The sequence below is a fragment of the Ursus americanus genome, chromosome 12 (genome assembly GCF_024610735.1).
Source record: "Ursus americanus isolate L20-20 chromosome 12, mUrsAme1.1.p, whole genome shotgun sequence".
Classification (NCBI taxonomy): domain Eukaryota; kingdom Metazoa; phylum Chordata; class Mammalia; order Carnivora; family Ursidae; genus Ursus; species Ursus americanus.
Genome location: NC_142138.1, coordinates 14483223 through 14504098, shown reverse-complemented (window position 1 = coordinate 14504098; position 20876 = coordinate 14483223). Strand labels below are relative to the sequence as shown.

The following is a 20876-nucleotide window of genomic DNA, read 5'->3' as shown; positions in this document are numbered from 1 at the left end:
TTATGTTATCTTCATCATCCCAACACTCCACCCCAAGGCTTCTTGATTCTATATGGGCAGCCTAGTTTGGGGACAGCAAGTTTGTTCACAAAATGGGTGTTCACCAGCTCAGTGTGATGAATCTTCTCTCATTATGGCCTATAAAAGTAATCCTGGAGAAAGAGCCATTTTCTATTGGATGATTTAGGGCAAGGTTGTAAAGTTCTTATCTCAATTGCTTAATTGTAAAGTAGAAATGATAACGATAGACCTTATTTCAGCATTAGTCCTCATTTCAAGATGTTCTAAAATCTTAATGAATTATTACAAGTAAAGAATTTACTAGTGAGAACATGGAACACACTAGATGAATGTCAGTTTTTATTATCAAGTTTTTTATTTCATTAATCTAATTTAGATCATAAACTAATGTAGACACTAAATTAGAGTTTGGAAGATACCATGGTCTCTTCTGAATTTAGGAAGGAGAAAGAGAAGCTCCAAGTACCAAACAAATATGGCTCATGGTCAGGCCATCTGGACATCTATGCTAAGGGAGCTATGTGCTGATGACCATGTTCATTCATTCACTCATTACCTTGTTCATTTTTTAGTCACTTATCTCTTCATCTACCCATTGATTTGCTCATTCAAAAAACATTGTTTCAGGTCTATTTACCAGGCACTGGGTTAAACATTAAGAACCCCCAGAACATAAGCTCATTGAAAACATAAATAAGTGATTATAATGATAATGTGGCAAGTGGTACATGGAACCCACCCCCACCCCCCAAAAAATCCATAGGAAGCACAAATGAGTAAATTGTTTTTCCTGGACAGAAGTCATTTGAATTGCATTTTAAGAGGAAAAGGTTGTCAGGCAAAAAAAAAAGGGGGTAAAGTATTTAAGACAAGGAGATCTGTCTATGCAAAGTCACAGAGGCACCAAAGACCAAAGTGCGTGAGAGGAATAACCTGTAGATATTTAGGTGAGAGAGGAACACAGAGAACGGAAGAGCATGCTTTGAATTCAAAGTCAAGGGGATTGAGTTCTTTCTTGTGGACAGTGGGGGAACCCTGGAGGTATGTCAGTGACACACTGAAACTTGCATATTTAGAAGAGTTTACCTGGTAGCAGGGTGGACAATAAGGAAGGGGGACAGGCTAGTGGCAGTTTTTAGGTTTCTCAAGCATCACAAGAAAGCTAGAAAGTTATCATTCACAGGGTATGTTTGTTGGGCCCAAGCAAAACTGAAGGAAATTCCTCACTCCATTCTACCTTTCTCCAAATCTTTAAAATTCTGTAAGTCTGTATTATCTTAGGTTTTGAGATGTTAATGACTTTAACTAATTGTCAACACTGGCAATTACAGTGACTGATACCTTATCATTTCTTACAATGAGCAATGCTAATTAAAATTGATTGTGCTAGAGCTTCAGCAGCAATTGTAGCCCCTCCCCTCCTTTTTTGTTTAAAACATGAGCTTACTGAGCTGATTTGGTGAACTACGCAAGACAGGCTTATTACTCTGGTGTTTACTTCCTAGTTCTGCTTGTGAACCACATTAGCAACAATTATGAAATGTCCAGGAAATGGTAAAAATAACTGAATTTATGCCATAAGAAAGATTCCAGATTTTGATTCTTCATTCTTTCAAGTGCTAGAGCCTTTATTGGACATCTTTATATGCTGGGAACCATGCTAGGCATAGAAGAAGCAAATGAACAAGAGAAAAGTTGAGGAATCTACAGGCCAGTGAGAAAGAAAGACTCATTACAAGATAATCACCTACAGTATGTAAATGCTACAGTTGGCAGACATTAGCTCTGCCAAGTGAGAATACAGTCACATTTTGCAGAGAAGGTGACTTTTGGATGGAGGCTTTAAAATGTGATCAGGAACTTCTTTAACTTTTATTATTACTACTTGAATTTGCAAGACTTTATAAAGTGTCTCAAAAGAAGAGGGCATGTAGTACCATAATGATAAATTAGCCAGGGAATTCAGGATTCAAGACCAGAAATTGTGCTCTGGAAAATCCAGGCTGAAAAGAAAGGAAAGGCATGCCAGTCAGTTATCATAAAGTATGTAAAGACCTAAAGAAGGTAAAAAGCAATCACATTGTAGTGGAGGAAATTTTTTTCCCTTCTCCCTTTCTAGGTTCTTTGGCTGGTCTAATAATTAAATTAACATAAGATAGATTAACAAGAAGAAAACAAATTTAATTACAGTATGTAAGTACTTCCCATCAGTCAGATAATTGAGATTTACATGCTATCCTGAGCTAAGAAGAAGGGGGTAGGGAGTCTGGGACTTCAAAGGAGAGAAAAACAATTCACAGGAAGGTGGGAAGAGCAAATGTTTGATAAACAAATGTTTACCATGCCCTTTGGAGAAGTTTTGTGTTTTGTTTTTTGTTTTTTGTTTTAATCTAAAAATAGTCATCTTAGGTAATAGCTCTTTTTCTGGTAGAGGCATCTTTTCTAAATTCTTTTAGGCAGTTAAGGCAGATGTAAAAAGCTTTTCTTAAATCTGTTAGGCCTTGTTCGTTTTGAGCTTGAAATAATCCTCATGCCAAACTGGCACATTCTGGAGTGACCTACCCTGAATCCCATTAACATGTTCCAAGAAGAATGAAAAGATCATGCTCAAGGGCAGGGTGCCTGGAGGACAGTGGCAGGCAAGAGCTCTGGCTAAGCAGTTCAGTTAGACCAACACCAATTGAGCATTGTGGGGGTACTCTGCTCAGAGCCCACCTTTATTTAGGGCTGAGGCATTCATATGCCCCCAGGTGCTGGAAATGTCATGGCTGAGTCCCTCTCAAGGTACTGCCCTTGGCACAAGGGAGTTGTTTTGCCCAGGGTTGAACCTCTGCCTCAAGAGGTAGCTTGTCTTCAATAACTGGTTGATGAGGGTGGGCACAATGACCCAACCCCTTTCCTGGATTTGAGATAATTATGAAAGGCATCCCAACCCCAGAGCTCCTTGTAGGGTCAGCTGAGGCTTCTCTTCCAGTGCATCACACTTCAACTTGTTTCTGCCCCATCCTACCTACCATTTCTATTATAGATATGGTTAGAGAGCAGTCCTTGGCACAGCCCCTGCCAGCAGACCTCTGGGTCTTAGATCTGTTCCCTGAGGGACCAGGTTTAAAACAAGCATCCACTATGTGCTCAACTGGGGCGATTCAACAATGCTACAGATAATATCTCTAACCTCAAATGATTTATAGTTTTGGAGGAAGTTAGGGCTTCTAAAGACAATGCAGAGTCTTGGAAAATGGTTAAGCTGTGAGACAGTACAAGAACAGAAGAGGGAGAAAAGAAAAAAGAAAAAAAAAAAGAACTTCTGAGTACGCTGTCTAGAATTGTGCTCACATAGCAAGTAGTTCTTGGGTATAAGCGTTCTCTATGAATTCAAATGTCTTTAGAGTTAAAGAATGTGGGGTTATTAGGGGCCATGGTGAGGGGAGGAATCTTCCTCCTATGACAACTGGTCATCCAAGTTTCATTTGCCTTTTTAGAGGACATGGATTTAAGACCTCCAAACCAGTACATTCCAGCGGTTTTCCTAATTGGAAAGTCCTTCCTTATCTTTTGTTGGAAAGTTTTCTCTAGTTCTGTTCTCTGCAATCGTACAGACCAGATTGCCCCCTTTTTATGCAAGAGCCTTTTTTTAATTTGAAAATAAAAAATGATTTACACATTGAAATTATTTTTTTTAAAGATTTTATTTATTTATTTAACAGAGATAGAGACAGCCAGTGAGAGAGGGAACACAGTAGGGGGAGTGGGAGAGGAAGAAGCAGGCTCATAGTGGAGGAGCCTGATGTGGGGCTCGATCCCATAACGCCGGGATCACGCCCTGAGCTGAAGGCAGATGCTTAACCGCTATGCCACCCAGGTGCCGCACACATTGAAATTATTTTTAAAATGTTTAAGAGCTAATGGAAATTTGAGCATTTAATGGGTATTTGTTGGTATTAAGGAATTTTTTAAGGTATGATAATAGTGTATGCTTAAGTTTTAAAAAAGAATTTTTATATTATAGGTATACATACTGAAATATTTAGGGATGAAATAATATGTAGTGTTTGCCTCAAAATAATATGGAGGGAGAAATGGGTGAGGTTATAGAAGAAACAGGATTGGCCATAAGTTGTACATTGTTGATGCTGAATAATGAGGGTTCATTATACTTTTCTGATACTTGTAAAGGTGCTGGAAATTTCCTGAAATGAAAACATTGTAGTATATTTTTATCTTATGAAAATAACATGGGCATCACTGAAAAAAATCCTAAGGACAGAGAGGCTTATAATGAAAAGCAACAGTCCTGCCTACCTCCTTCCCACAGCCCCACTCTCCAGAGGTAACTAGTTCTAACCCTGTTTTTTGGAGTGGGGATAGTGGCTTTCTGCAGGTACCTCTAGAGCCTAAATAAGCAGTGCTGATGACATTCTTAATTGTTGTCTGTGTATTATCTGTGCATCCCTGCAGTGACCAGAGATGATTTTGTCCATTTCATAAACCCACTCCTTCCAATATATACTCGGGTTCTTCCTCGCGTCAACTTCTTTTCTCACAGCATGGTTCACATCCATTTATTGTTCTGTCATCCTTAGCCAGTCTACCTCAACTCCCAGTTTTGTAAGATGATGCCTTTGCTCAGCTCACCCTTCCACCCACATTTCTCTCCCACATCCAAAATTGATAACATCTGTTTTCTGTCCTGCAATGATGACTAAGCCTTCAGTGAGATATTGGTAGTTTTATTCCAAAACTTAAAAATGAATCATGGAACTTGAATTATTATCACTATGTAATGGTGTTCACAGTAGAGCTAATATTTTGTCCAGATTAGGCCTCCTTTGCTTTAAATCTTATGTCTCAATCCTTGCATCACTCAGAGAAGAAAAACTTCATCAAGTTTCAATGGAATTTCCTTTTCATACTCAACCAATTGCCTTGCTTAAGTACCAACATTTCTCAAGTTCTAGATGATACTATTTAATCCCTCAAACCCTATCACCTCTTCAACCTCTACCTCCACTTGTTTTTACCTGGTGGTCTCCTTCCTGGGGCCTGGGCTCCTGAGCCAGTCTGGACTTTGAAATCTTCCAGCTGTTGTCCTATGACGTTCTGGGATAGTATATTCTGTAATTTGGGTCTCAGGTCATTTTCTTTCTTGGCTTACTACTTTATTTTGCAAGAGACCTTCCTAAGAAAGGCAGAGGAACTTCCTGATCCCTTGTGTCTTCAGAGTCTACCTTCACTTTTATTTGTCTAGGAAAGAATTTTAAAATAAGACTCATTAAAAAAAACAGGACTTATTTTTCCTCAGAATGTTTTGGTTTTAACTATATTTCCTTAACTTTATTCTCTTACTTTACTACAGACAGGCAATTTTTTAATTTCTAAGAGTTCTTATTTTTACCTTTTTTTAAGTGCATCTTTTATGGCTATGGAATCTTCTCAAATATTTTAATTAGGTTATTTATTTATTTATTTATTTGTTTGTTTATTTATTTATTTTTAAGATTTTATTTATTTATTCTTAAGATTTTATTTATTTATTCGACAGAGATAGAGACAGCCAACGAGAGAGGGAACACAAGCAGGGGGAGTGGGAGAGGAAGAAGCAGGCTCATAGCGGAGGAGCCTGATGTGGGGCTCGATCCCATGACGCCGGGATCACACCCCGAGCCGAAGGCAGACGCCCAACCGCTGTGCCACTCAGGCGCCCCTAATTAGGTTTTTTTTTTTTTTTTAATGGTCTTCTGGTTCCTGAATATTTCTGTGGCTATATACCATGATCTTTCCCTTCATTGTTGTTGGCGTTCCTCAGATTCCTGATCATCCTTGGTTGTCTCCTTCTGTTTCAGAATAAGACATGAGGAAGCCAAATAAGGGCTCTGAGGAGGTGGATGGGGCTTACAGGCCAACAGGCATTGCTGAGATAACAAAGCAAGGGCTTGACTGGGGCAGGTGCCTGTCTGCTGGCTATTTAGTGCACTGAGGGTATAGGACTGGTTGTTCCGTTTACAAGCCTCTCATTAATCTCCCTGTTTTCCACCTCAGATCCCACTCCCCATTTTCCATCACACCTGCTTTTCCAAGTATGGAAACTCAGGAGTTCAGCAGTGCGTGCAGGCTCTTCATTCATCACTAATCAACTTCCATCCTCTCTGTTTTTCAGAGACTTTTTGAAATCTCTCATCTATTGATGGTTTCCTTCCTGTGTTTGATAGAGTTTTGAGTTTATACCCTTCTTATTTCCTCACCATGTTTTTAATGTAGTGCTGAGAGGGAAAAGAGATCAATCCAAGTTTTCTTCCTGCCATCTTGGAACAGATGCTTCTCCTTTTTAAAATTTATTTATTGAACAGATTCCCATTCCTTCCATCCGTTTTCCCTTATATCCTCATTGGCCACTTAGAAATCCATAAACAATAGTGCTATGGGTTGAAGTATGTCCCCCCCACAAAATATTTTGTGAAGTCCTTATCCCCAGTAACTCAGAAGGTGACCTTATTTGGAAGTAGGTCTATTGCAGATGTAATTAATTAGGATGAGGTGATACTGGAGTAGAGTGGTCTCCTAATCCAACATGACTGGTGTTCTTATAAGAAAATAGCTGTATGAAGAAACCAGGGAGAATGCCATGTGACGTCAAAGGCAGAGACTAGAGTTATGCAGGTGCCTGTCAGTGAACACGAAGGATTGCCTGTAAACGATGAAAAGGCAGCAAGAGGCAAGGAAAGATTCTCTCTTAGAAGTTTCAGAGGAATTGTGGTCCTATACTGACATCTTGATTTTGGACCTCTAGCCTCCAGAATGTGAGATGGTAAATTTCTGTTATAGGAAGACATCCAGTGCATGGTACTTTGTTATGGCAGCCCTAGAAAACTAATGTGAATAGAGGGATACAACATTTGGACTTGACAAGCATTCAGTTTAGAGATATGTAGGTAACCTGTAGAAATACATGCTCATCCTGCCCAGAAAAAAAAATGGTTCAAATTAGTTACCTATGGAAAGTGAAACTGGGGGGAGGAAGTAGGCAGAGGAGTATTGCTTTTCATGAGAAGGCTTTCTGTACCATAACATTCTTTTCATACACCTTCTTACTTCCCTAGGCATTTCTCTGGTTTGTCATCTAGTTTGTCAAGATCTGGGCAATCAGAATAACAATCCCCCCAGGATGTCTGTGTCCTAGTCCATGGAACCTGTGAATATGATACCTTACATGGCAAGGGAGAATGTAGGTTCAGGATAGAATTAAGGTTCCTAATCAGCTGACTTTAAAATAGGGAGACGATTCTTAGCTCAATGTAACGATAAGAATCCTTAGAAGTGGAAGAGGGAGGCATGAGTCACAGAGATCGGATGTTGAAAGCAGAGCACTGGAGTGATGGAGGGATATAGGATGAGAAGGACTCATGTTGCTAGCTTTGAAGAAAGAGAACCAAAGACACAAGCCAAGAAATGTGAATGGCCTCTAGATGCTGGAAGAGGCAAGGAAACTAATTCTCCCCTAGTGTCTTCAGAGGAATCAAGCCCTCCTGATACCTTGATATTAGCCCAATGACACCTGTGTCAGACTTGACCTGCAGAACTGTGAGATAATACATTTGGGTGGTTTCAACTCACTAAATTTGCAGTCATCTGCTACAGCATCTATTAGAAACTACTACACCATCCCTCTAAAAATGCAGACTCACAGCTAAAGCATAGTACCACAGCCTAGAACTAGCCATTGCTGAGGACCCTGGAATTCTTTTCTTTCCTTAGACCTTAATCTAATTGTATAGCTAACATCTATTTTTGTAGCTGCCATCAGATGCAGTTTTCTTGCACTGAATTTGCAGAAAATGAAAGCCCATCAGACTGCAAATGCCCATGGAGAAATGATATTTACCATATTTCCATTTCCATCATAGCATACTGGCTAAGGGCATTGACCTTGGAGTTAGGAAGAGGTGCGTTCTGTCCCTCACTCAACCACTTACTAGCTGTGTACCCTTTTTTTTTTTTTTAAGATTATTTATTTATTTATTTGACAGAGAGAGACAGTGAGAGAGGGAACACAAACAAGGGGAGTGTGAGAGGGAGAAGCAGGCTTCCTGCCAAGCAGGGAGGCCGATGCTGGGCTCGATCTCAGGCCTCTGGGATTATGACCTGAGCTGAAGGCAGATGCTTAACGGCTGAGCCACCCAGGCGCCCCTAGCTGTGTATCCTTGAGCCAGTTTACCTCTTAAAGCTTCCATTCCTTCATCAGCAAATCAGATCCAGTAATAGTACCAACTTCATGTGGTTATTGTATTATCTAAATGAGATGATATATTTAAGGCATTTAGCGCAATGCCTGGCTCATGGTTAGTGCACAATAAGTAGTATCTTAAACATGAAAAGCAAAGGAGTGGGATGATGTTGGGCTTACCCCAGAAACTCTGTGTTTTATTGCTGTTCCCAAAGGCTTAGGCTGAAAATTATCTGACTCTCCCACTTTATTTTGTGTATATGGTCATATATATGGTGTCCTGGAATACTAACAGGTATGTGTGTGTGCTGAACCCAAGTGCTGTTAGCATACTACTGGATGAAGTTTAAGCAAAACACAAACTTTAACATTAATTCAATGGTTAATGCATAGTAACCACTCATTTCCCCCTCTTTCAGTTCCATGGCCCTGGCCTGAACACTGTCAACAGTGCTCTTGGGTTGGCTAAAGATGATGAAATGCCTCCCCTGAGCTTCCACCTGCAACCCCTTCCACAGCTCTTGTTCTGAAGTCTGCAGCCCGTTCAACAGTTAGTAGACATCTTTAGCTATCAGCTGCCTACTCATTCTCAACAGTCCTCATCAACCACCTACAGAACGTGTTCTAATTTCAAGACTTGCAGGGAACTCTTAGTGTTGTGGGTTTTTTTGTTTTGTTTTGTTTTGCTTTGTTTTGTTTTTAAACCTTGTTCTCACCAGTTTGCTTCCCCACCTCATCCTCCCTTAAAAGAATGCCAAAATTAAGAGAACTGGCTATAGAGTTTCATTCAGATCAGATCTAGATTCAAAACCTAACTTGGTCACTTGAAAGCTGTTTGCTTCTGGGCAAGTCACTTCTCTGTGTACCATGGTTTTCCTCTATAAAGTGGGGGCACCTGCCTCACAGGGTGAATACTATAGATGATACATGGAAAACAAAACAAGACGCCTGACATTGTAAGACTGAATAATAATAATAGTAATAAAGTATTATTACTACTACATTACTTCTGTTTTCCCTTCAAAGATACTCTGTAGCCTCCCTTCAGGCCTCTTTTCCTAACCTGTCCCCTGAGGTCTCATCTTTAGGGACATTCTTGTGCTATGCTGAGTTATGCCTCTTACGACGTTAAGTGCAGCTGGTCCCCATAGTTTTTATTACATTAGTTTCTGATTCAAGCAAAGAATGTACTTCAATATGGCATCATTTAATAAAAGCCTAACCTGCCCCCTACCTGGCAGAGATGATGGGAGCTTATTAAGATAATGTCTTTCTAGTACTTACAGCCCCTTGAAAGACATTCGCTAAATAAACAGCGGTATTTGATTTTTTGTGTTGTTTGTTTTAGCTCTTAATGCACGCTCTCTGAATTGTATTAATAGTTCCTCTGCAGTGCTTCTCACAATATGGGCACTTGTTAAATGCTGCTAAATGCAGAATAGCAGTGACTGTTGCTTATATGTGCCTCTGCTTTGCTCTTGCCCTCCTCCCACTCTCTTTCTTTCTGTTAAACCTGGAAGCCCCCTGCTCCTTCTAGGTTCCCAGCCTGCTGATTTTCAACACTGGATGCACATCAGAATCACTTGGAGACTCTTGATAGCCAGACCATATCCTAGACTAATTAAATAAAAATCTCTGGAAGTGGGTTCCAGCCATCAGTGTTTTCTAAAGTTTCCTAGATGATTCCAGTGCTTAGTCAAGGCTGATTCCCACACATCCAGCCAGATCCCAATCAGATGACACGTGAGAACAGAAAACTAACATGTAATGTCTTCTTTCTGCTCAACTGTGAGTTCCTCAAGGGCCAGTATGATCTCTTATTTTTCTTTGCTCCCAGCGAATAACAGTCCCTGGCAAGGAATGAACACTCACTACATATTTCTTTTTTTGGCTAAAAGCATAGCCTTCCCAGCTTAAAGGATTTCTCCATGCCTCTGGTTTCTGTAACAGTTGATGAGGATACCTCTTATTCATTCTAATTATCAGTTGGTTGTTCAGATTCTCTCAGGTTAAAAAAAAAAAAATCTACCACTTTATTGTACTGTTTAGCAAGGAAAACAGATCATTGCCATGTGGTTTGAAGGGGCGTGCCAGGTACTGTGGTGGTGGTCCAGAGGAAGGCCTGGGAGGTAGGGACGTGGAGTAGAAAGAGTTCGGGCCTTCCAATCACACAAACCCAGGTTCAGATCTCTACTACATGCCTACTGGCACATTATTTCACCTCTCAGAGCTCTGCTTTTCTCTTCGTGGAAGGGGGAAATGATGCTTGTTCAGGTGGTTGGGGTCACTGAAGGACATAATGTAGAAAAAGAGACACAGTGACCATCTTTGTCAGCTCAGACTGCCATTACAAAATACCACGGACTGGGTGGCTTAAACAACAGATTTTTCTCCTCACAGTTCTAGAAACTGGAAGTCCGGTATCAGGGTGTCAGCAAGGTTGGATTATGGTGACAGCTCTCTTCCTGGCTTGCAGATTGCCGCCTTCTCACTGTGTCTCTCATAGAACTCTCTGGTGACTCTTCTTAGAAGACCACTAATCCTTCTTATGACTCCTTTATTCTTAGTTGTTTTCTTACAGTTCCTGTCACACTGGGGGCTAGGTCTTCAACATATGAATTTTTAGGGGACACAATTCAGGCAGTGGCAGTGACAGGCACATAATATGAGTTCAGTAATACTAATATTCTTTGTATCTCTCTCTCTCTGTATCTCTCAGTTTCCCTTGAGAGAATCAGAAAAGTATCAAAGGAGAGAAATCACAACTAGATCTTGTGGGTTGAGTGCGAATGTCTGAGGCAAACAAAGGTATTTCAATCAGACAAAATAGCAATGCAAGTCTGTTAAAAGACATGGCCTATTTGGGGATAAATGAGAATACCAGTTTTCACTAGAACCTGGAGTGGGCGAGACGAAGATTCATGATAGAAAATATAAGAGATGTATTTTGGGGCATATTATTCATAATAGTCAAGGTAGCCAAACTGAGAACTCTGGAATTTTTCCATGGGATAAAGGATTACTCTGCTAGTAGTTATGTTTTTGTGGATACCTCTTTGTTTCCCAACAAGCTGGATGGATTCTTGAGGTCAAGGGCCTTGCCAAATGTTTCTTTGTAATCTGCCCATGAGCCTGGGACAAGGCCTTAAAAATGTAACAGGAACGAATTGCTCCAAAACCTTGGCATATAAGAGCTATCGTCTTCATCTGTTCAATTTGTAGTAAAGCCAGCTTCCATCCTCCAGGTTAGTACAAAACCCAGCATTTCCCTCTTGGGGTTCTATCACCCCTATTAGCTCCCAGACTGTCCAAGAACCCTGGGTCTTAAATGTGATAAACAGAAGGTCTTCTCTCTGTCACGGGGAAGGGACCCCTTGTCTGCCAGCTGAAGAAGGTTTTCCTGATCACGTTGTAGACGGTCTTCAGCATGGCAAGAGCTCTCCTTTTCCTTCATCTGTCTGCACTGCTCATCCATGCTCTAACAGTGTCTCCTGGGTTATATGCTGGGTTCACTGGCTTGTCTTCATGTAGGCTCCACTTCACTCCTTAAATGCCTGTTCCACCCCAGATGCCCTTAGTGATAACCCTTGCTCCAGTTCTTAGCCCTTGGTCCTCAGAATTATTACTTCCCAAACCATGTTCTCCACCACTGTGTGCTACTCTCCTTAGTTGTCTTTTCCAGCTCCAAATTTCTATCTCCTCTTGAGTCTTGGGATATTTTTGTTAATAAATCTTCAAAACACAAGCTTTTATTTCTCCCCTTACTTGGGCAATCTGAATTAATTGCCTTGACGGGCCTGACCTCCGAAACACAAATGCCTGTTTAAAATAAAAGGCTGATTATTATATAATGAACTATATTCAGTTTACTAAATAGTTAACTTAAACATAAATATATGTATATATTTATGCTGAATAGATGTATAATTTATGCTAATGATAATTACAAATAATACAAAAGCATAATAACTCCACTGCAGCTCTGGTATTCATTACCAATGCTTCATTTTGCTTCTGCTCAACAGCCATATACTGACAGTTTGACAGGCCCCAGGAACTGTGCTGAGCCCTGAGGACAGAGAGATGGCTATGGTATCATCTTTGTCCTAAAAGAGATTAGAGTTTAGTGGGGGTGTAAGATATGTCATATTAGCTAATGTATTAGGAAGGCCCTCATTAAGAAATGAGTAGGCTGACACTTGTTTTATCATGACTCTGCAGAGATCCCTTATTTGCTGTGCTGTCGCTGTGTTAGCCTGGAGTTCACTTGTCCATATCTACACTGGCCTTTATTTCCTTTATCCCTTCCTTGTGAGAGACATTATTTAGGCTTGACTATGCTGTGCTGTTGAAACTAAGTAACTCCCAAATCTCTGGATGGGAGATAAACATATCAGATTTTGTTTTTCTTACTTACATGAAGCCTAATGTGATTAGGGAACACAGGCTGTTCCATGTGGCCACTTAAGGATCCAGGATCTCTGGGCTTCCCTACTTCTTAAAGGGAGAGGGTAGTGCCACCATCTCAGCATGCGTTGCAATGGAAAGGTGCACCAGCTTTTAACCATTGCTACCCAGAAATAACACATAACATTTTTGCTCATAGGTCATTAGCCAAAATTTGTAACAGGACCCCAGGCTAGCTACAAGAAAGGCCGGAAAATGTAGGGAAGCCTACGGATTACTCAGTGATTGTTAATGTTGCTGCCACTAGAGTAGTAATTTTAGAGCATGAGCTTTGAAGAATTTGAATCCTGACCCTGCTAGTTACTTTCTTTGGAGTCTAAGTAGCATCCCTCTCCCCTGCTGAGTTCTGAACATAAATATATATATGTATTTGGATAGGGGGTGGGTTAAATAGGAGATGGAGATTAAAGAGTGCACTTGTGATGAGCACCGGAGGTTGTATGGAAGTGTTGAATCACTATATTATACACCTGAAAATAATATAACACCTGTATGTTAACTAACTGGAATTTAAATAAAAACTTTTTTTTAAAAAAGAATATATATGGAGGCCAAAATATCATCTATATTAATGATTGAAGACAGGTTGCAGGTTGTGGCTTTATTCCATTAGTAAAACAGACCCATTGATGGACTCCCAGAATTTAGGCTGCCTCTGGACCAGGTAAGACTTATGTCATGGTGGGACAGAGGAGAACTCATATCCTCTGCAAGACTGTTGGCTCCCAAAAGAAAAGGAGGCAAGTGGAGATGTGCAGAGCATGACTAGTTACACTTCAACTACTTACCTATTAGGCAGATCAGTTCACCTCTCTAGGAGTCGGTTAAGTGAAGAAGCTAGAACAAACACCAGTAGAGCTCCTAAAGAAAACGCAAAGTGAGGGGAAAGAAGGGCTTTTTTATAACTCTTACTAGTTGTGACATTTGAGTCAGTCATCCAGCCTTCTCTGGCCATCAGTTTGCTCATCTATCAAATGGCAATGACGATATCTCCCAGTATCTCTTCTTGGGTCTTTTACAACTGCTAGAGATTAGGAGATGTGCTAGACTTGTAATGGGGAAGAGTTCTTCAAATGCCTTCTATAAAATGCTCATAAATACTTGAGATAGAATTACTTATGAGTTTATGGAGACCAGATGGTTTTAAATACATCCCCCACCCCCAACACACACATAATGTAAAAAATCTTCTCAGCTGGTTCTCTCCAAAAACCTGCCCACTTACTACTCCAGAAGCATTTCCTTAACAATCCTCTAGGGTGGTTCTTGTTCCTAACGGTAAATGTCTGAAACCACCCTTTTCTAGCAAAAGCAAAAGCAAAAGCTACCCAGTGAATGTCTCTCCATGGAGGTTTCTCTTTTAACTCTTTCATGACTGTTCCCGTGAGAGTTTGACTGGCACTGGAGAATAGAAAATACCAAAATCAAAATAGTCATTTTCAGAAACGCGAGCCTTCCATTTTCCTAGTGAAATACTAATTAGTCTCTGGCCCAGAGAGTCTAAGGTTGAGCCTTCTGAGATAAGAAATTATTTTTTTCAAATCTAAAAGATATTTAAAAGTAGAAATGTTTTAAATGAAAGTATTAAATTATACAATTACATGTGTAGACTCTGCCATTGAGGGAGTTATTTTCATGGTGTAGGCTGAATCCAGCATAAAAATATTTACTGCTCTGAAATGTCAATATGAAATAATCAGAATCTAAAATTAAATATTTACTGTATAATCAGCTTGCATTCATCCATCCACAATGTTCCCTGAAAAACACTGATTACACTGAATTTGACCACCTGGGTTTCCTAATATTTTCAGGCTTAGAAAAAAAACTGTCAAAGTCTCACTCACAGCCATTTTCTACCAACTTTTCAAGGGAAATCTTCTGGAACAGGGAAGTATGCAATGATGACTTAAGTGAGTTCCAGACACACAGGCACACCAGAAACCGAGCCACCCTGCTGATCTCCCTTCACCACATCTCTCCCGTCCAACCTTAATTCAGCAAGTCAGTAAATCTTCACAGATACTCACCAGTTCTGTGGCAAAAACTGTGCCAGGCAATAGGGATACAAATGTGGTCCGTGTTCTTGGAGAGCTCAGCACCGAGTGCAAGAGACAGATTAATAAATAGCCAAAGACGATGCATTGTGATAAATCCTACATTAAGAGTAAGCCCAGTGGCAGAGGATAAAAGCGGTCCTGAAGAGAATCATCAAACCTACTCTAAGATATTGGGACACTTGGGTGGCTCAGTCGGTTAAGCTTTTGGCTTGGGTCAGGTCCCAGGGTCCTGGGATCGAGTCCTGCGTCAGGCAGGGAGACTTGCTTCTCCCTCTGCCTGCTGTTCCCCTGCTTGTATTCTTGTGCTCTCTGTCGGTCTCTCTGTCCCTCGCTTGCTCTCTCTCTAGCAAATAAATAGCCTACTCTAAGATATTATTTCAAAATGAAACCAAAGGCAATATTGTTTATTTTATGAATATCTATGCAATTGGAAGAGCCAAACTCAATTTTAACTCATTGTAAAGACCTCATTTTCACCATGTATGCTGAAGGTTAGCATCGAGTCTGCCAATTCATTGGTGTGGGATGAGGTTGACTCTAGGGGACAGCTTTGTGAAAGTGCTGGAGAGGTCAAAATATGGTGCAGAAAGTCCTAGACTAAACAGGAAGTTGGGGTTTAAGTTGTGTGATCTTAGGTTAAAAATAAGTGCTTCCTCATAGTTGCTGTTTTACTATCTGAAAAACAAGCCAGACCTGTTGCTCTTTTAGGTTCTTTCTACCTCTGAATACTTATGATATTAACTGCAAACCATTTGCATTTTTTAAAAAATTAAAACATCCTAGAGATGCTTCAGCAGGGAATGATATTAGCCTAATTCAAGTACAGATTTCATTTGCTTATTCAACAATTGATGAGACAGCATAACAGTTCAAGAGTATGGATGTTGGATCCGTCAGAACTGGGTTGGAGTCCGAGCTTTGTCACTTTCCTGGTTTTGAAGCCATGAGCAATTTATTTAATTTTTCTGGGCTTTTTATCTGTAAAATGAGGAAATTAAAGCTTATTTGAGATGGGAGTTATGGGAATTAAATAAGATAATGAATGCAAGAGCTTAAAACAGTGCCTCACACAAAAGAGACTCTCAATAAATATTATTTTCAATGAGTATAGCTGTGGGGTGCACACTGTCCACAGTGCTGAAGAAAAACCTAGTCCCTGCTTATACTCTGGAAAGATAGCTGTGTAAATCACCATATCTAGTACACAAGAGAGGTATATGATAGAGGCATGAACAAAATAGTATCAAAGCACAGGAAGAGTGATACTGACATAGAGCATGAGGTGTGGTAGCATCTAGAAAAGGCTATATAGAGGAGGGAATATGTCAACAGGATCTAACCTATAAGTGAATTATCTAGGCAAGTAAGGCAGGGGAGGGCAAAGGAAGAAGCAGGAACAAAGGCACATAGGCCTAATGGTGTATGTGATTAGAAAATAATGAGCAGTCTGATGGATCTATACATCCATCAGATACATCATCTATACATCACAAGGGGCCACCTTTGAAAGGTCACATGAAGGAATTTGGGCTTCCAATAAATGGGAACCCATCAAAAGTTGATTTACCACACATTCATTTTTAATTATTTTGACTTCAGATTTCTTTACTCAGTCTGACTCCTTATTACTCTGCTGCTTCATTGGTCTAAATTAGGAGTGGACAAACAGCCTAAAGACCAAATCTGGTACGAGGCTCAAGCTTAGAATGGTTTTTACGTTTTTTTAAATAATTATTTTTTTTTTAATTTTAATTCCACTACAGTTAACATATAGTGTTGTATTAGTTTCAGCTAGACGATATAGTGATTCAACAATTCTATACATTGCTCAGTGCTTATCGTGATAAGTGTGCTCTTTAATCCCCATCATCAATTTCACACATGCCCCCAACCACCACCCTGCTGGAAACCATCGGTTTGTTCTCTATAGTTAACTGTTTCTTGGTTTGTCTCTCTCTTTTTCCTTTGTTTTGTTTTTGAAATTCCACATATAAGTGAAATCATACGGTATATGTCTTTCTCTGACTGATTTATTTTGCTTAGCATTATGCTCTCTAGCTCCATCCATGTTGTTACAAACGGCAAGATTTCATCCATTTTATGGCTGAATAATATTTCATTGTATATGTATATATACCACCTTTTTTTTTTTTTTTGAGAACTGTACTGTAAATACACTCTTATACAAAGAAGAAACTCCTATAAAGAGCACCCAGATTCCCAGGAAGGTGGATCCTAGCTCTTCTTTTCCATGCTGGGTAAAGAGAACAGGAAAAATGATTCCATCTTGTTTTTAACTGTTTTCCCTATGCAGCCAGTTTTTCAAGTAGCATTTCTATTCCTTTGCTGGTGTTTTCATTTTTCTCCAATGTGGGAATCAGGCCTTTCAGTTCAGCCCTGATTTTGTTTGCAACTTCTTGATCAGAACTCCGGAGAAGGCTAGGAAGAGTAATGGCATCTCAGTTTTACACTAGCCCAGGGCTTCAGGTTCTTCATATCAACATACTCTGTATTTTTGCAAAAAAACCCTTCTCTTCCACTTTCCTTCATCTTTTTCTCTTGTTCTATTAACCACTTCAGAACTAGATGTCCTGCAGAATGTTCTGCAACGTGAAGCTCTCCGTCCTTGCTCTCCTGCTTCCAAGCTGGCAACGGCATTCATGGCAGGCTGACCATCTCCACTGGCAACTCCTAGAATGCTGGACACCAACACACTCACAGACTTATCTACCACCACTTCTTGGGAATGTCCTTGCAGTCAGCTTAACAAAGCTGGAGAGATGGACTCTAGGAGCTCTGGTGGGCAGACTGTGTGTGTTTCCACCTCCTTTCAGCAGAACCTCAATATTTCTTGGACTGTATGTGCAGGACCACTGGGACTTAGTAAATACAATAGGACCTTCCTTCCATATTTGTCATTCATATGTTAGACAAGGAATTAATAATTTCTGATATGATTATCCGCTTCACAAGCTTAGTATCATCAATACAATCAAATGTCCCCAGTAAGACCAAGTAGGAGTACTGGCCATTAGCCACCTTTTCAACATAAGTCTTGATTGTTTTCAGTCACTTTCCTGTCCTTAGGTGTGCTGTGTCACAGACAGTGCATGGCCACTCTAGTGCCATCTTGTATGTTCCAGGTATATCCCTGCTTCACAGATGGCTTTAATCCTTTTTTTAAAAATTTAAAATCAATTTAATTAACATATAGTGTATTATTAGTTCCAGAGGTGAAATTTAATGATTCATCAGTTGCATATTAACACCTATTGCTCATTACATCAAGTGCCCTCCTTAGTGCCCATCATCCAGTTACCCCATTCCCCCACCTACCTCCCCTTCAGCAACCCTCAGTTTGTTTCCTATAGTTAGGGAATGGTTTGTCTCCCTCTCTGATTTCATCTTTATTTTCCCTTCCCTTCCCTATGTTCATCTATTTTCTTTCTTAAATTCCACATAGGAATGAAATCATATGATATTTATCTTTCTGATCTTAGCTTTGGGGGTGCATAGGTTTAAAAGTCCAAGAACACTCTGTGACCAATGAATACTTAATCACAGCTTCCTTTTGGGCCATTGGAGTTAGAATCTGCTTCATTGCATCCATGATAAGCTCTATTTTTCCTGGCTATACCTCTAATACTTTGTCCAGAGTTGGGTGATCGGCTGACTTGTAAAGCTGAAATGTGTTCTCATAGAGCTCGTCCCTTGGCATGTTCCTCTCCTCCAAGATGGCTTCGTCATTGTACACATATTCTACAATTGTGGACACTTCTGCGTACCAGAGCATCTTCCTCACATGGCCTTTAAAACTTCTCATTATCTCTGCAATCTGTGGCTTACTCCCATACATGAAAAATTTCTTAATAGCTCTGGAATATTTAGCTTTACTTAATTGGACCAAATCATCTTGCAGTTCTTCAAAAGCCTGTTTTTGCTGTTCTTCATTACCATACTGAACGTAATACTGGATCATACAAGTTGACTCATGGGCAAATGTGATAATTTTAATTTTCCCTTGAATCAGCTTCTGCAAATCACTTAGCAACTTCACTCTCTTTTCTTTGTCACAGTCTTTTCTTCTTAAGATCTCCCAAATCTGCTTTGCCAGAACAACGTCATAGTTGGTTTTATCACCGAGTTGCCTGCTTTGCTTTAGTTCTTTCTTCTTTTTGAAGTCATCCCACTTAGGTTTCTTGGCTGCTGATTCATCACATTTACGGCCCCCCTGGAATTTTCTCTTCCTGCTGATTTGCTTGCTGGAATTTGTTCTTTGGTATTTTATCCCCTTGCTGCTTGTTTTTAAACTGTTTTACACCTTTTTTTCCCAGGTTTTGGGGCACATTTCTCAAAGTTATTCGATGTGATTTTCCTTGATAACTTTTCTTGGAAATGTCTTCAGTGAACCAGAATCATTGTTTTTATGAAATGTGTTTTTTTCTTGTGATGTCTTTGCACCTTTTCCTGTGATCTATTTTTTTTCCCCTTTGACTTCCATCACAGCAGTTCACACATGTGTATACCACATCTTCTTTATCCATTTATCTATCCATGGACCTTTGGATTGCTTCTATAATTTGGCTATTGTAACTAATACTACAGTAAACATAGGGATGCATATATCCTTTTGAATTAGTGTTTTTGTTTTTCTTGGGTAAACACAGTAGTGTGATTACTGGATCAACAGGTGATTCTATTTTTAACTTTTTGAGGAATCTCCAGGCTGTTTTCTACAGTGGCGGCACCAGTTTGCATTTCCGCCAGCAGTGCACAGGGGTTCCTTTTTGTCCACAACCTTGCCAACACCTGTTGCTTGTTCTGTTTTTTTTTTTTTTTTTTTTTTTTTATTTTAGCCATTCTAGCAGATAAGAGGTGATAGCTCATTGTAGTTTTGATTTGCATTTCCCTGCTGATGAGTAATGTTGAGCATCTTTTCATGTGTCTGTTGGCCATCTGGATGTCTTCTTTGAATATATGTCTGTTCATGTCTTCTGCCCATTTTTAATCAGATTACTTGTTCTTCGGGTGTTGAGTTGTATAAATTCTTTATTTACTTTGGATACTAACCCCTTATCTGATATGTCATTTGAAAATATCTTCTCCCATTCAGTAGGTTGTCTTTTAGTTTAGTTATTTCCTTTGCGGTGCAGAAGCTTTTTATTTTGATGTATCCCTATAGTTTATCTTTGCTTGTATTTCCATTGCCTCAAGAGACATATCTAGAAAAAATGTTGCTATGGCCAAAGTCAGAAATTCCTGGCTGGGCCCTATATGTTTTCAGGTCTCATATTTAAGTCTATAATCCATTTTAGTTTATTTTTCTGTATCATATAAGAAAGTGGTCCAGTTTCATTCTTTTGCATGTGTTGAAGAGACTGTCTTTTTCCCATTGCATATTCTTGCTTCTTCTGTCGAAGATTAATTGACTATGTAATTGTGGGTTTGTTTCTGGGCTTTCTATCCTGTTCCACTGATCTATGCATCCATTTTTATGCCAGTACCATACTGTTTTGATTACTACAGCTTTGTAGTATAAGTTGAAATCTGAAATTGTGATACCTCCCATTTTGTTTTTCTTTTTCAAGATTGTTTTAGCTACTCAGGGTCCTTTGTAGTTCCATACAAATTTTAGGATTGTTTGTTCTAGTTCTTTAAAAAATACTTGGTATTTTGTTAGGGACTGCATTAAATCTATAGATCACTTTTGGTAGTATGGACATTTTAATAGTATTTGTTCTTCCAATTCATGAGCATGAAATGTTTTTCCACTTGTTTGTGTCATAGTTTTTATAGTTTTACATGGTTATATGAGTAACTATGTAATATACTTGATTTTGCCCCTTGGCCACAAAGCATAAAATATTATTTAGCCCTTTAAGAAAAATTTTGCTGATCATTGGCCTAAACGATTGATATTAAATACATAATATATTTTTTAACAAAAGGCTAAAATTTAATAGACAAAATTTTATAAATATGTTCTTGGTGCCTAACATGTGTCTGTAATTGTCTTTTTTCCCTGAAAACATTCTGTCTTGTTCAGCCTTCCTTTTGCGTTATGTACCAGGTTCAGGATTCAATGACTAGCTCTGTTCTCCTGTATT

General features: G+C 39.5%; 1 long non-coding RNA gene and 1 pseudogene across 1 annotated transcript in view; one reads left to right on the top strand and one right to left on the bottom strand.

The window, feature by feature from the left end:
- LOC148109146 (uncharacterized) overlaps window positions 1-20876 on the top strand; it is a 523556-nt gene that overhangs the window by 486132 nt on the left and 16548 nt on the right. The gene's annotated exons all lie outside the window — the stretch shown is intronic.
- Window positions 17076-19270, bottom strand: LOC123794922 (pumilio homolog 3-like; annotated as a pseudogene).